Source organism: Watersipora subatra, chromosome 2 (genome assembly GCF_963576615.1).
Source record: "Watersipora subatra chromosome 2, tzWatSuba1.1, whole genome shotgun sequence".
Classification (NCBI taxonomy): domain Eukaryota; kingdom Metazoa; phylum Bryozoa; class Gymnolaemata; order Cheilostomatida; family Watersiporidae; genus Watersipora; species Watersipora subatra.
In genome coordinates this window covers 4412803-4426110 of record NC_088709.1, presented here as the reverse complement: position 1 = coordinate 4426110, position 13308 = coordinate 4412803, and the positions used below count along the sequence as shown (strand labels likewise).

Genomic DNA, 13308 nt, shown 5'->3' with positions numbered 1-13308 from the left:
TCTAAAACTTGACATTAAATCTACACCTGAAATACAGTCCTCTAAATTCGCAAACCATACACCAACTACTTGAACCACCAATCCAGCACTTATAGTTAATAATCCTTTAAAACAGAGGGTCATTACACCTACCTCTAACAGCCACCATAGCTCAGCGGGTAAAATGTGCGTTTGGTAAACAGGAGGTCATGAATCAAATCCTCATTGATGGTTTAAGATTGCACCTTTTTATTAAGGTTCGATGTGTAAAAATTGTATTTAAAACTTTTCTATTACTTCTGGTCTACTTGTCGGGTTTGGGTTTACACCCCTTCCACCACCAGCTGCCATAGTTCAGTGGTTAGAGCGCCTGTCCGCCAAACAGGAGGTCAAGTGTTCAATCCTTATTGGTGACTTAGGATTGCATCTTTTTATTAAGGTTTGATGTGTATAAACTGTATTTAAAACTATTCTATTAGTTTTGGTCTACTTATCGGGTTTGGGTTTACACTCTTTCCACCGCCAGCCGCCATAGCTTAGTGGTTAAAATACCTATCTAGTAAACAGGAACTCATGAGTTCAATCCTCATTGGCGGCTTAACATTACAGCTTTTAATTCGAGTTTAATGTGTATCGAATGTATTTACAACAATCCTTTTAAAATTGGTGTCCTAATCGGGTTTGGGTTAACACTATTTCAGAAGCAGCCGCCATAGCTCAGTGGTTAAAGCGCCTGTCTTGTATACAGGAGGTCCTGAGCTCAATCCTCATTGATGGCTTAAGATTGCACCTTAATATTAAGGTTTGATGTGTCTAAACTGTATTTAAAACTATTTTATTAATTTTGGTCTACTTGTCGGGTTTCGGTTTACACCCCTTCCACCAGCAGCCGCTATAACTCAGTGCCTAGACCGCCTGTCTTGAAAACAAAAAATCATAAGTTCAACGCTCATTGGTGGATTAAGATTGGAACAGTTTAAGAAGGTTGATGTCCATCATTTGTATTGAAAACTGGTATATTAAAAATGGTGTACTGGTGGGGATTCGGTTTACACACGTTACGAGCAGCCGCCATAGCTCAGTGCCTAAATCGCCTGTCTTGTAAACAAAAAATCATAAGTTCAACGCTCCTTGGTGGATTAAGATTGAAACAATTTATTCAAGTTTGATGAGTATCAAATGTATTTAAATCTATTTTATTACTTTTGGTATATCCGTTGATTTTGGGTTTACAGGCCTACCTCTAACAGCCACCATAGCTCAGCGGGTAAAATGTGCGTTTGGTAAACACAAGGTCATGAATCAAATCCTCATTGATGGTTTAAGATTGCACCTTTTCACTAAGGTTTGATGTGTCTAAATTGTATTTAAAACTATTCTATGGTTTTTGTCTACTTCTCGGGTTTGGGTTCACAACCCTTCCACCAACAGCCACCAGACATCAGTGGCTAAACCGCCTGTCTTGTAAACAGTAAGTCATAAGTTCAATCGTTATTGGTGAATTAAGATTGAAACAATTTATTCAGGTTTGTAGGGTATCAAATCTATCTAAAACTAGTCTATTGAAAATGTTGTACTGGTCGGGATTGGATTTACACCCCTTTGTGAGCAGCCGCCATAGCTCAGCGGCTAGAGCGCCTGTCTAGTAAACAGGAGGTCAAGAGTTCAATCCGAATTGGTGGATCAAGATTGCACCTTCTAGATTGCATCTTTTTATTAGGTTCGATGTGTATAAATTGTATTTAAAACTTTTCTATTAACTTTGGTCTACTTGTCGCGTTGGGGTTTACACCCCTTCCACCAACAGCCGCCATAGCTCAGTGACTAGACCACCTGTCTTATGAACAATAAGTCACTAGTTCAATCCTCATTAGTGGATTAAGATGGCAACATTTTGTTCAAGTTTGATGGGTATCAATTGTATTTAAAACCAATCTATTAAAAATGTTGTACTGGTCGGGGTTGGGTTTACACCCCATCGTGAACAGCCACCATAGCTCAGTGGCTAAAGCGCCTGGCTAGTAAACAGGAGGTCGTGAGTTCAATCTTCATTGGTGGCTTAAGATTGCACTTTTTTATTAAGGTTTGATGTGCATAAATTGTATTCAAAACCTATCTATTAACTTTGGTATACTTGTTGGGTTTGGGTTTACACCCCTTCCACGAACAGCCACCATAGCTCAGTGGCTAGACCACCTGTCTTGTGAACAATAAGTCATAAGTTCAGTGGATTAAGATGGCAACATTTTATTCAAGTTTTATGAGTATCAATTGTATTTGAAACTAGTCTATTAAAATTGTTGTACTGGTCGGGATTGGGTTTACACCCCTTTGTGAGCAGCCGCCATAGCTCAGCGGCTAGAGCGCCTGTCTAGTAAACAGGAGGTCAAGAGTTCAATCCGAATTGGTGGATCAAGATTGCACCTTCTTATTAAAGTTTGATGTGTATAAATTGTATTTAAAACTCTTCTATTAATTTCGGTCTACTTATCGGGTCAGGGTTTAGACCCCTTCCACCACCGGCCGCCATAACTCAGTGGTTAAATTACCTATCTAGTAAACAGGAACTCATGAGTTCAGTCCTCATTGGTGGCTTACAATACCTTTTTTTCATTTATATTCGCTGTGAATTCTTTGTAATTGAATTTATTGTATAATTTTTGGTCTCTCCGTAAAGTGTGGGTTTACCGGCCTACCTCTAACAGCCACCATAGCTCAGTGGCTAAAGTGCCTATGCGGTATGCCGGAGGTGATGAGTTCAACCCTCATTGGGGGCTAAAGATCGCCACTTTTTATTTAAGTGTGATTTGTATTAATTTTATCGGGTATAGATTCCGTAGGGTCTGGGTTTACACCCATGCCACCAGCAACAGCCATAGCTCAGTGGCTAAAGCGCCTGTCTAGCAAACAGGAGGTCAAGAGTTCAATCCTAATTGGTGGCTCAAGATTGCACCTTCTTATTAAAGTTTGATGTTTATAAATTGTATTTAAAACTCTTCTATTAATTTTGGTCTACTTATCGGGTCAGGATTTAGACCCCTTCCACCACCAGCCGCCATAACTCAGTGGTTAAAGTACCTATCTAGTAAACAGGAACTCATGAGTTCAATCCTCATTGATGGCTTAAGATTGCACCTTTTCAATAAGGTTTGATGTGTCTAAACTGTATTTAAAACTATTCTATTATTTTCGGTCTACTTGTCGGGTTTGGGTTCACAACCCTTCTACCAACAGCCACCAGAGATCAGTGGCTAGACCGCCTTTCTTGTAAACAGTAAATCATAAGTTCAATAGTCATTGGTGAATTAAGATTAAAACAATTTATTCAAGTTTGATGGGTATCAAATGTATCTAAAACTAGTCTATTAAACATGTTGTACTTGTCGGGATTGGGTTTACACCCCATCGTGAGCAGCCACCAAGGCTCAGTGTCTAGAGCACCTGTCTAGTAAACAGGAGGTCATGAGTTCAATCCTTATTGGCGGCTTTAGATTGCACCTTTTTATTAAGGTTTGATGTGTCTAAATTGTATTTAAACTATTCTATTTAGTTTTGTCTACTTGTCGAGTTTGGGTTTACAACCTTTCCACCAGCAGCCACCAGAGATCAGTGGCTAGACCGCCTGTCTTGTAAACAGTACTTCATAAGTTCAATCCTCATTAGTGGATTAAGATTGAAACAATCTATTCAAGTTTGATGGGTATCCAATGTATTTAAATCTATTCTACTATTTTTGGTCTATCCGTCGAGTTTGGGTTTACAGGCCTACCTCCAACAGCCACCATTGCTCAGTGGTTAGAAGAGCTATGCGGTATGCAGGATGTGTTGAGTTTAATTTTCAATAGCGGCTGAAGATCTCTTCTTTTTATTCAAATTTGATTGGTATTAATTTTATAGGGTAGGGTTTCTGTAGAGTTCGAGTTTACAGCCATTCAGAAGCAGCCGCCTTAGCTCAGTGGTTAGAGCGCCTGTCTTGCAAACAAGAGGTCGTTAGCTCAATCCTCGTTGGTGGCTTAAGATCGCATTTTTTATTAAGGTTTGATGTGTATAAATAATATTCAAAACTATTCAATTAATTTTGGTCAACTTGTCGGGTTTGGGTTTACAACCTGTCTACCAACAACCTCCAGAGATCAGTGGCTAGACCGCCGATCTTGTAAACAGTAAGTCATAAGTTCAATGCTCATTGGTGGTTTAAGATTGAAACAATTTATTCAAGTTTGATGGGTATCAAATGTATTTAATTCTATTCTGTTATTTTTGGTCTATCCGTCGAGTTTGGGTTTACAGGCCTACCTCCAACAGCCACCATTGCTCAGTGGTTAGAAGAGCTATGCGGTATGCAGGAGGTGTTGAGTTTAATCTTCAATAGCGGCTGAAGATCTCTTCTTTTTATTAAAATTTGATTTGTATTAATTTTATAGGGTAGGGTTTCTGTAGAGTTCGGGTTTACACCCATTCAGAAGCAGGCTTAGCTCAGTGGTTGGAGCGCCTGTCTTGCAAACAAGAGGTCATTAGTTCAATCCTCGTTGGTGGCTTAAGATTGCACGTTTTTATTAAGGTTTGATGTGTATAAGTAATATTCAAAACTATTCAATTAATTTTGGTCAACTTGTCGGGTTTGGGTTTACAACCTTTCTACCAACAACCTCCATAGATCAGTGGCTAGACCGCCGGTCTTGTAAACAGTAAGTCATAAGTTCAATGCTCATTGGTGGTTTAAGATTTAAACAATTTATTCAAGTTTGATGGGTATCAAATGTATTTAATTCTATTCTATTATTTTTGGTCTATCCGTTGTTTTTGGGTTTACAACAGGATTTATCTCCAACAGCCACCATAGCTCGGCGGTTAAAGTGTGCCTTTGGTAAACAGGAGCTCATGAGTTCAATCCCATCGGTGGCTTAAATTTACAGCTTTTTATTAGAGTTTGATGTGTATCGGTTTTATTTAAAACAATTCTTTTAAAATTGGCGTACTCATCGGGTTTGGGTTTATTTCCTCTTATACGAAGTCGCCATAGCTCAGTTGTTCGATCGCCTGTCTAGTAAACAGGAGGTCACGAGACCAATCCCCATTTATGGCTTAAGGTTGCACTTTTTTATTAAGGTTTGGTGTGTATAAATTGTATCTAAAACTTTTCTATTAATTTTGGTCTACATGTCGGGTTTGGGTTTACACCCCTTCCACCAGCAGCCGCCATAGCTCAGTGCCTAGACCGCCTGTATTGTAAACAAAAAGTCATAAGTTCAACGCTCATTGGTGGATTAAGATTGGAACATTTGAATGAAGTTGATGTGTATCATTTGTATTTAAAACTAGTATATTAAAATTAGTGTACTGGTCGGGATTCGGTTTACACCCCTTATGAGCAGCCGTCATAGATCAGTGGCTAGAGCGCCTGTCTAATAAAAAGGAGTTCATGAGTTCAATCTTCATTGGTGGCATTATGACAGGCCCTTTTTATTTAAATTATTTGTTGAGTATGAACTATATATAAAACTATTCGATTGTTTTTGGTTTATCAGTTGACTTTGGGTTTACAGGCCTGCCTCTGACAGCCACCATTGCTCAGTGGTTAGAAGAGCTATGCCGCATGCAGGAGGTGATGAGTTTAATCTTCATTAGCGGCTGAAGATCGCTACTTTTTATCCATGTTTGATTTGTATTAATTTTATAGGGTAGGGAGTCTGTAGGGTTTGGGTTTACACTCCTGCCACTAGCGGCTGCCATAGCTCAGAGGTTAGAACCCCTGTCTAGTAAACAGCAGGTCGTGAGTTCAATCCTCATTGGTGGTTTGATGTTGCACCTTTTTATTAAGGTTTGATGTGTCTATATTGTATTTAAAACTATTGAATTAATTTCTGTCTACTTGTCGGGTTTGGGTTTACAACCCTTCCACCAGCAGCCACCAAAGATCAGTGGCTAGACCGGTTGTCTTGTAAACAGGAGGTCAAGGGTTCAATCCTAATTGGTGGCTCAAGATTGCTCCTTCTTATTAAGATTTGATGTGTATAAATTGTATTTAAAACTCTCCTATTAATTTTGGTCTACTTATCGGGTTTGGGTTTACACCCTTTCCACCAGCAGCCGCCATAGCTTAGTGGTTAAAGTACCTATCTAGTAAACAGGAACTCATGAGTTCAGTCCTCATTGGTGGCTTAACATTACAGCTTTTTACTCGAGTTTAATGTGCATCGATTGTATTTACAACAATCCTTTTAAAATTGGTGTAAAAATCGGGTTTGGGTTAACACCATTTCAGAAGCAGCCGCCATAGCTCAGTGGTTAGCGCGCCTGTCTTGTAAACAGGAAGTCATGAGTTCAATCCTCATTGATGGCTTAAGATTGCACCTTTTCAATAAGGTTTGATGTGTATAAACTGTATTTAAAACTATTCTATTATTTTTGGTCTACTTGTCGGGTTTGGGTTCACAACCCTTCCACCAACAGCCACCAGAGATCGGTGGCTAGACCGCCTGTCTTGTAAACAGTAAGTCATAAGTTCAATAGTCATTGGTGAATTAAGATTGAAACAATTTATTCAAGTTTGATGGGTATCAAATGTATCTCAAACTAGTCTATTAAAAATGTTGTACTGGTCGGGATTGGGTTTACACCCCATCGTGAGCAGCCACCACGGCTCAGTGTCTAGAGCACCTGTCTAGTAAACAGGAGGTCATGAGTTCAATCTTTATTGGTGGCTTTAGATTGCACCTTTTTATTAAGGTTTGATGTGTCTAAATTGTATTTAAACTATTCTATTTAGTTTTGTCTACTTGTCGAGTTTGGGTTTACAACCTTTCCACCAGCAGCCACCAGAGATCAGTGGCTAGACCGCCTGTCTTGTAAACAGTACTTCATAAGTTCAATCCTCATTAGTGGATTAAGATTGAAACAATCTATTCAAGTTTGATGGGTATCCAATGTATTTAAATCTATTCTACTATTTTTGGTCTATCCGTCGAGTTTGGGTTTACAGGCCTACCTCCAACAGCCACCATTGCTCAGTGGTTAGAAGAGCTATGCGGTATGCAGGATGTGTTGAGTTTAATCTTCAATAGCGGCTGAAGATCTCTTCTTTTTATTCAAATTTGATTGGTATTAATTTTATAGGGTAGGGTTTCTGTAGAGTTCGAGTTTACAGCCATTCAGAAGCAGCCGCCTTAGCTCAGTGGTTAGAGCGCCTGTCTTGCAAACAAGAGGTCGTTAGCTCAATCCTCGTTGGTGGCTTAAGATCGCATTTTTTATTAAGGTTTGATGTGTATAAATAATATTCAAAACTATTCAATTAATTTTGGTCAACTTGTCGGGTTTGGGTTTACAACCTGTCTACCAACAACCTCCAGAGATCAGTGGCTAGACCGCCGATCTTGTAAACAGTAAGTCATAAGTTCAATGCTCATTGGTGGTTTAAGATTGAAACAATTTATTCAAGTTTGATGGGTATCAAATGTATTTAATTCTATTCTGTTATTTTTGGTCTATCCGTTGTTTTTGGGTTTACAACAGGATTTATCTCCAACAGCCACCATAGCTCGGCGGTTAAAGTGTGCATTTGGTAAACAGGAAGTCGTGAGTTCAATCCCATTGGTGGCTTAAAAGAACAGCTTTTTATTAAAGTTTGATATGTATCAATTTTATTTAATACAATTCTTTGAAAATAGGTGTACTGGTCGGGTTTGGGTTTACCCCCATTTGTAAGTAGCCGCCATAGCTCAGTGGTTAGAGCGCCTGTCTTGTAAACAGGAGGTCATGAGTTCAATCCTCATTGTTCATTTTCAATACCTATTTCTCATTTAAATTCGCTGTGAACTCTTCGTAAATGAAATTATTGTATTATTTTTGGTCTATTCGTCGACTTTGGGTTTACAGGCCTACCTCTAACAGCCACCATAGCTCAGTGGCTAAAGTGCCTATGCGGTATGCAGGAGGTGATGAGCTCAGCCCTCATTGGGGGTTGAAGATCGCTACTTTTTATTTAAGTGTGATTTGTATTAATTTTATCGGGTAGAGATTCCGTAGGGTTAGGGTTTACACCCATGTAAAAGCCGCCACCATAGCTCAGTGGTTAGAGCGCCTGTCTTGTAAACAGGAGGTCATGAGTTCAATCCTCATTGGTGGCTTAAGATCGCATTTTTTATTAGGTTTGATGTGTATAAATAATATTCAAAACTATTCAATTAATTCGTGGATTAAGATTGCATCTTTTTATTAAGGTTTAATGTTTATAAACTGTATTTAAAACTACTCTATCAGTTTTGGTTTACTTGTCGGGTTCCGGTTTACACCCCTTTCACCAACAGCCGCCAGAGTTCATTGGATAGACCGCGTGTCTTGTAAACAGTAAGTCATAAGTTCAATCCTAATTGGTGGATTGAGATTGAAACAATTTATTCGAGTTTGATGGGTATCAAAAGTATTTAAGTCTATTCTATTATTTTTGGTCTATCCGTTGATTTTGGGATTACAGGCCTGCCTCCAACAGCCACCATAGCTCAGCGGTTAAAGTGTGCGTTTGGTAAACAGGAAGTCATGAGTTCAATCCCATTGGTGGCCTAAGATTGCAGCTTTTTATTAGAATTTGATGTGTTACGATTTAATTTAAAACAATTCTTTTAAAGTTGGCATACTGGTGGGGTTTGGGTTTACTCCCTTTTATAAGCAGCCGCCATAGCTCAGAGGTTAGAGCCCCTGTCTAGTAAACAGGAGGTCACGAGTCCTATCCTCATTTATGGCTGAAGATTGCACCTTTTTATTAAGGTTAGATGTGTATAAATTGTATCTAAAACTTTTCTATTAATTTTGGTCTACATGTCGGGTTTGGGTTTACACCCCTTCCACTAGCAGCCGCCATAGCTCAGTGCCTAGACCGCCTGTCTTGTAAACAAAAAGTCATAAGTTCAACGCTCATTGGTGGATTAAGATTGGAACATTTGAACGAGGTTGATGTGTATCATTTGCATTTAAAACTAGTATAAAAAAAATAGTGTACTGGTCGGGATTCGGTTTACACCCCTTACCAGCAGCCGTCATAGATCAGTGGCTAGAGCGCCTGTCTAATAAACCAGAGTTCATGAGTTCAATCTTCATTGGTGTCTTTATGACAGGCAATTTTTATTGAAGTTATTTGTTGAGTAAGAACTATTTATAAAACTATTCTAATATTTTTAGTTTTTCCGTTGACTTTGGGTTTACAGGCCTGCCTCCGACAGCCACCATTGCTCAGTGGTTAGAAAAGCTATGCGGCATGCAGGAGGTGATGAGTTTAACCTTCATTCGCGGCTGAAGATTGCTACTTTTTATTCATGTTTGATTTGTATTAATTTTATAGAGTAAGGATTTCGTAGGGTTTGGGTTTACACTCCCGCCACCAGCAGCCGCCATAGCTCAGAGGTTAGAACCCCTGTCTAGTAAACAGCAGGTCATGAGTTTAATCCTCATTAATGGCTTTCAAATAGCTGGTTTTTAATTAAGTATGCAGATTGTTGTTTGTACATAAAATTAGTCTGTTAATTTTGGTCTATCCCTAGGGTTTGGGGGTTACACCCTGTCCTCCAGCAGCCAGCATAGCTCCGTGGTTAAAGTACCTGTCTAGCAAACAGGAAGTCATGAGTTCAATCCTCATTGGTGGCTTTATGACAGGCACTTTTTATTTAAGTTAATTGATGAGTATGAACTATATATAAAACTATTCTATTATTTTTGGTCTATCCGTTGACTTGGGGTTTACAGGCCTACCTCCAACAGCCACCATTGCTCAGTGGTTAGAAGAGCTATGCGTTACGCAGGAGGTGATGAGTTTAATCTTCATTAGCGGCTGAAGATCGCTTCTTTTTATTCATGTTTGATTTGTATTAATTTTATAGGGTAGGGATTCTGTAGAGTTTGGATTTACACTCCTGTCACCAGCGGTCGCCATAGCTCAGTGGCAAGAGCGCCTGTTTTGTAAATAGAATGTCGTGAGTTCAATTCTAATTGGTGGCTTAAGATTTCATCTTTTTATTACGGTTTAATGTGTAGAAATTGTAGTTAAAACTTTTCTATTAATTTTGTTCTACTTGTCGGGTTTGGGTCTGCAACCCTTCTACCAACAGCCACCAGAGATCAGTGGCTAGATCGCCTGTCTTGTAAACAGTAAGTCATAAGTTCAATCCTCATTAGTGGATTATGATTGAAAAAGTTTATTCAAGGTTGATGGGTATCAAATGTATTGAAATCTATTCTATTATTTTTGGTCTATCCGTTGACTTTGGGTTTACAGGCCTACCTCCAACAGCCACCATTGCTCAGTGGTTAGAAGAGCTATGCGTTATGCAGGAGGTGATGAGTTTAATCTTCATTAGCGGCTGAAGATCGCTTCTTTTTATTCAAATTAGATTTGTATTAATTTTATAGGGTAGGGATTCTGTAGGGTTTGGGTTTCTACACCTGCCACCAGCGGCTGCCATAGCTCAGTGGTTAGAGCGCCTGTCTCGTAAACAGGAGGTCGTGAGTTCAATCCTCAATGGTGGCTTGAGATTGCACCTTTTTATTAAATTTTGATGTGTATAAATTGTATTTAAAACTATTCTATTAATTTCTGTCTACTTGTCGGGTTTGGGTTTACAACCCTTCCACCAACAGCCACCAGAGATCAGTGGTTAGACCGGCTGTCTTGTAAACAGTAAGTAATAAGTTCAATCCTCGTTGGTGGATTAAGATTGAAACATATTATTCATGTTTGATGGGTATCAAATGTATTGTATTGTATTTTTATTGTTTTTGGTCTGTCCATTGATTTTGGGTTTACAGGCTTACTTCCAACAGCCACCATAGCTCTGCGGTTAAAGTGTGCGTTTGGTAAACAGGAAGTCGTGAGTTCAATCCCATTGGTGGCTTATAACTACAGCTTTTGACTAGAGTTTGTTGTGTAACGATTTTATTTAAAACAATTCTTTTGAAATCGTCGTACTGGTCGGGTTTGGGTTTACCCCCATTTATAAGCAGCCGCCATAGCTCATTGGTTAGAGCGCCTGTCTTGTAAACAGGAGGTCATGAGTTCAATCCTCATTGGTGGCTTAAGATCGCATTTTTATTAGGTTTGATGTGTATAAAGTGTATTTAAAACTTTTCTATTAATTTTTGTCTACTTGTCGGGTTTGGGTTTACACCCTTCCACCAACAGCCGCCATAGCTCAGTGGCTAGACAACCTGTCTTGTGAACAATAAGTCATAAGTCAATCCTCATTCGTGGATTAAGATTGCATCTTTTTATTAAGGTTTGATGTGTATAAACTGTATTTAAAACTATTCTATTAGTTTTGGTTTACTTGTCGGGTTCCGGTTTACACCCCTTTCACCAACAGCCGCCAGAGTTCAGTGGATAGACCGCGTGTCTTGTAAACAATAAGTCATAAGTTCAATCCTAATTGGTAGATTGAGATTGAAACAATTTATTCAAGTTTGATGGTATTCAAAAGTATTTAAGTTTATTCTATTATTTTTGGTCTATCCGTTGATTTTGGGTTTACAGGCCTGCCTCCAACAGCCACCATAGCTCAGCGGTCAAAGTGTGCGTTTGGTAAACAGGAAGTCATGAGTTCAATCCCATTGGTGGCTTAAAATTGCAGCTTTTTATTAGAATTTGATGTGTAACGATTTAATTTAAAACGATTCTTTTAAAGTGGGCATACTGGTCGGGTTTGGGTTTACTCCCTTTTATAAGCAGCCGCCATAGCTCAGAGGTTAGAGCCCCTGTCTAGTAAACAGGAGGTCACGAGTCCTATCCTTATTTATGGCTTAAGATTGCACCTTTTTATTAAGGTTGATGTGTATAAACTGTATCTAAAATTTTTCTATTACTTTTGGTCTACATGTCGGGTTTGGGTTTACACCCTTTCCACCAGCAGCCGCCATAGCTCAGTGCCTAGACCGCATGTATTGTAAACAAAAAGTCATAAGTTCAACGCTCATTGGTGGATTAAGATTGGAACATTTGAACGAGGTTGATGTGTATCATTTGCATTTAAAATTAGTATATTAAAAATAGTGTACTGGTCAGGATTCGGTTTACACCCCTTACCAGCAGCCGTCATAGATCAGTGGCTAGAGCACCTGTCTAATAAACAAGAGTTCATGAGTTCAATCTTCATTGTTGTCTTTATGACAGACAATTTTTTTTGAAGTTATTTGTTGAGTAAGAACTATTTATAAAACTATTCTGATATTTTTAGTTTTTCCGTTGACTTTGGGTTTACAGGCCTGCCTCCGACAGCCACCATTGCTCAGTGGTTAGAAGAGCTATGCGGCATGCAGGAGGTGATGAGTTTAACCTTCATTAGCGGCTGAAGATTGCTACTTTTTATTCATTTTTGATTTGTATTACTTTTATAGAGTAAGGATTCCGTAGGGTTTGGGTTTACACCCCTGCCACCAGCAGCCGCATAGCTCAGTGGTTAGAGCGCCTGTCACGTAAACAGGAGGTCGTGAGTTCAATCCTCATTGGTGGCTTGAGATTGCACCTTTTAATTAAGGTTTGATTTGTCCAAATTGTATTTAAAACTATTCTATTCATTTTTGTCTACTTGTCGGGTTTGGGTTTACAACCCTTCCACCAACAGCCACCAGAGATCAGTGGCTAGACCGGCTGTCTTGTAAACAGCAAGTCATAAGTTTAATCCTCGTTGCTGGATAAGATTGAAACAATTTATTCAAGTTTGATGGGTATCAAATGTATTTAAATCCATTCTATTGTTTTTGGTCTATCCGTTGATTTTGGGTTTACAGGCCTACCTCCAACAGCCACCATAGCTCTGCGGTTAAAGTGTGCGTTTGGTAAACAGGAAGTCATGAGTTCAATCCTATTGGTGGCTTAAAAGAACAGCTTTTTATTAGAGTTTGATATGTATCGATTTTATTTAATACAATTCTTTGAAAATTGGTGTACTGGTCAAGTTTGGGTTTACCCAAACATTTATAAACAGCCACCATAGCTCAGTGGTTAGAGTGCCTGTCGTGTGAACAGGAGGTCATGAGTTCAATCCTCATTTTTCGCTTACAATACCTATTTTTCATGTAAATTCGCTGTGAATTCTTCGTAAACGAAATTATTGTATTATTTTTGGTCTATCCGTCGACTTTGGGTTTACAGGCCTACCTCCAACAGCCACCATAGCTCAGTGGCTAAAGTGCCTATGCGGTATGCAAGAGGTGATGAGTTCAGCCCTCATTGGGGGTTGAAGATCGCTACTTTTTATTTAAGTGTGATTTGTATTAATTTTATCGGGTAGAGATTTCGTAGGGTTAGGGTTTACACCCATGTATAAGCAGCCGCCATGGCTCAGTGGT

The 13308-nt window shown here is 39.1% G+C and overlaps 8 non-coding genes across 8 annotated transcripts; all 8 read left to right on the top strand.

The window, feature by feature from the left end:
- Positions 1–685: 685 nt before the first annotated feature.
- On the top strand, positions 686–758 carry Trnat-ugu (transfer RNA threonine (anticodon UGU)). The gene has a single exon. It is a non-coding gene; the product is annotated as a tRNA-Thr (tRNA).
- Positions 759–1966: 1208 nt separating this feature from the next.
- On the top strand, positions 1967–2039 carry Trnat-agu (transfer RNA threonine (anticodon AGU)). The gene has a single exon. It is a non-coding gene; the product is annotated as a tRNA-Thr (tRNA).
- A 4210-nt stretch (positions 2040–6249) lies between these two features.
- Trnat-ugu (transfer RNA threonine (anticodon UGU)) lies at positions 6250–6322 on the top strand. The gene has a single exon. It is a non-coding gene; the product is annotated as a tRNA-Thr (tRNA).
- A 1367-nt stretch (positions 6323–7689) lies between these two features.
- Trnat-ugu (transfer RNA threonine (anticodon UGU)) lies at positions 7690–7757 on the top strand. Its single transcript has one exon. It is a non-coding gene; the product is annotated as a tRNA-Thr (tRNA).
- A 275-nt stretch (positions 7758–8032) lies between these two features.
- Positions 8033–8105, top strand: Trnat-ugu (transfer RNA threonine (anticodon UGU)). Its single transcript has one exon. It is a non-coding gene; the product is annotated as a tRNA-Thr (tRNA).
- Positions 8106–10422: 2317 nt separating this feature from the next.
- Positions 10423–10495, top strand: Trnat-cgu (transfer RNA threonine (anticodon CGU)). Its single transcript has one exon. It is a non-coding gene; the product is annotated as a tRNA-Thr (tRNA).
- Positions 10496–10967: 472 nt separating this feature from the next.
- Positions 10968–11040, top strand: Trnat-ugu (transfer RNA threonine (anticodon UGU)). The gene has a single exon. It is a non-coding gene; the product is annotated as a tRNA-Thr (tRNA).
- Positions 11041–12389: 1349 nt separating this feature from the next.
- Positions 12390–12471, top strand: Trnat-cgu (transfer RNA threonine (anticodon CGU)). The gene has a single exon. It is a non-coding gene; the product is annotated as a tRNA-Thr (tRNA).
- The last annotated feature ends 837 nt before the right edge of the window (positions 12472–13308 follow it).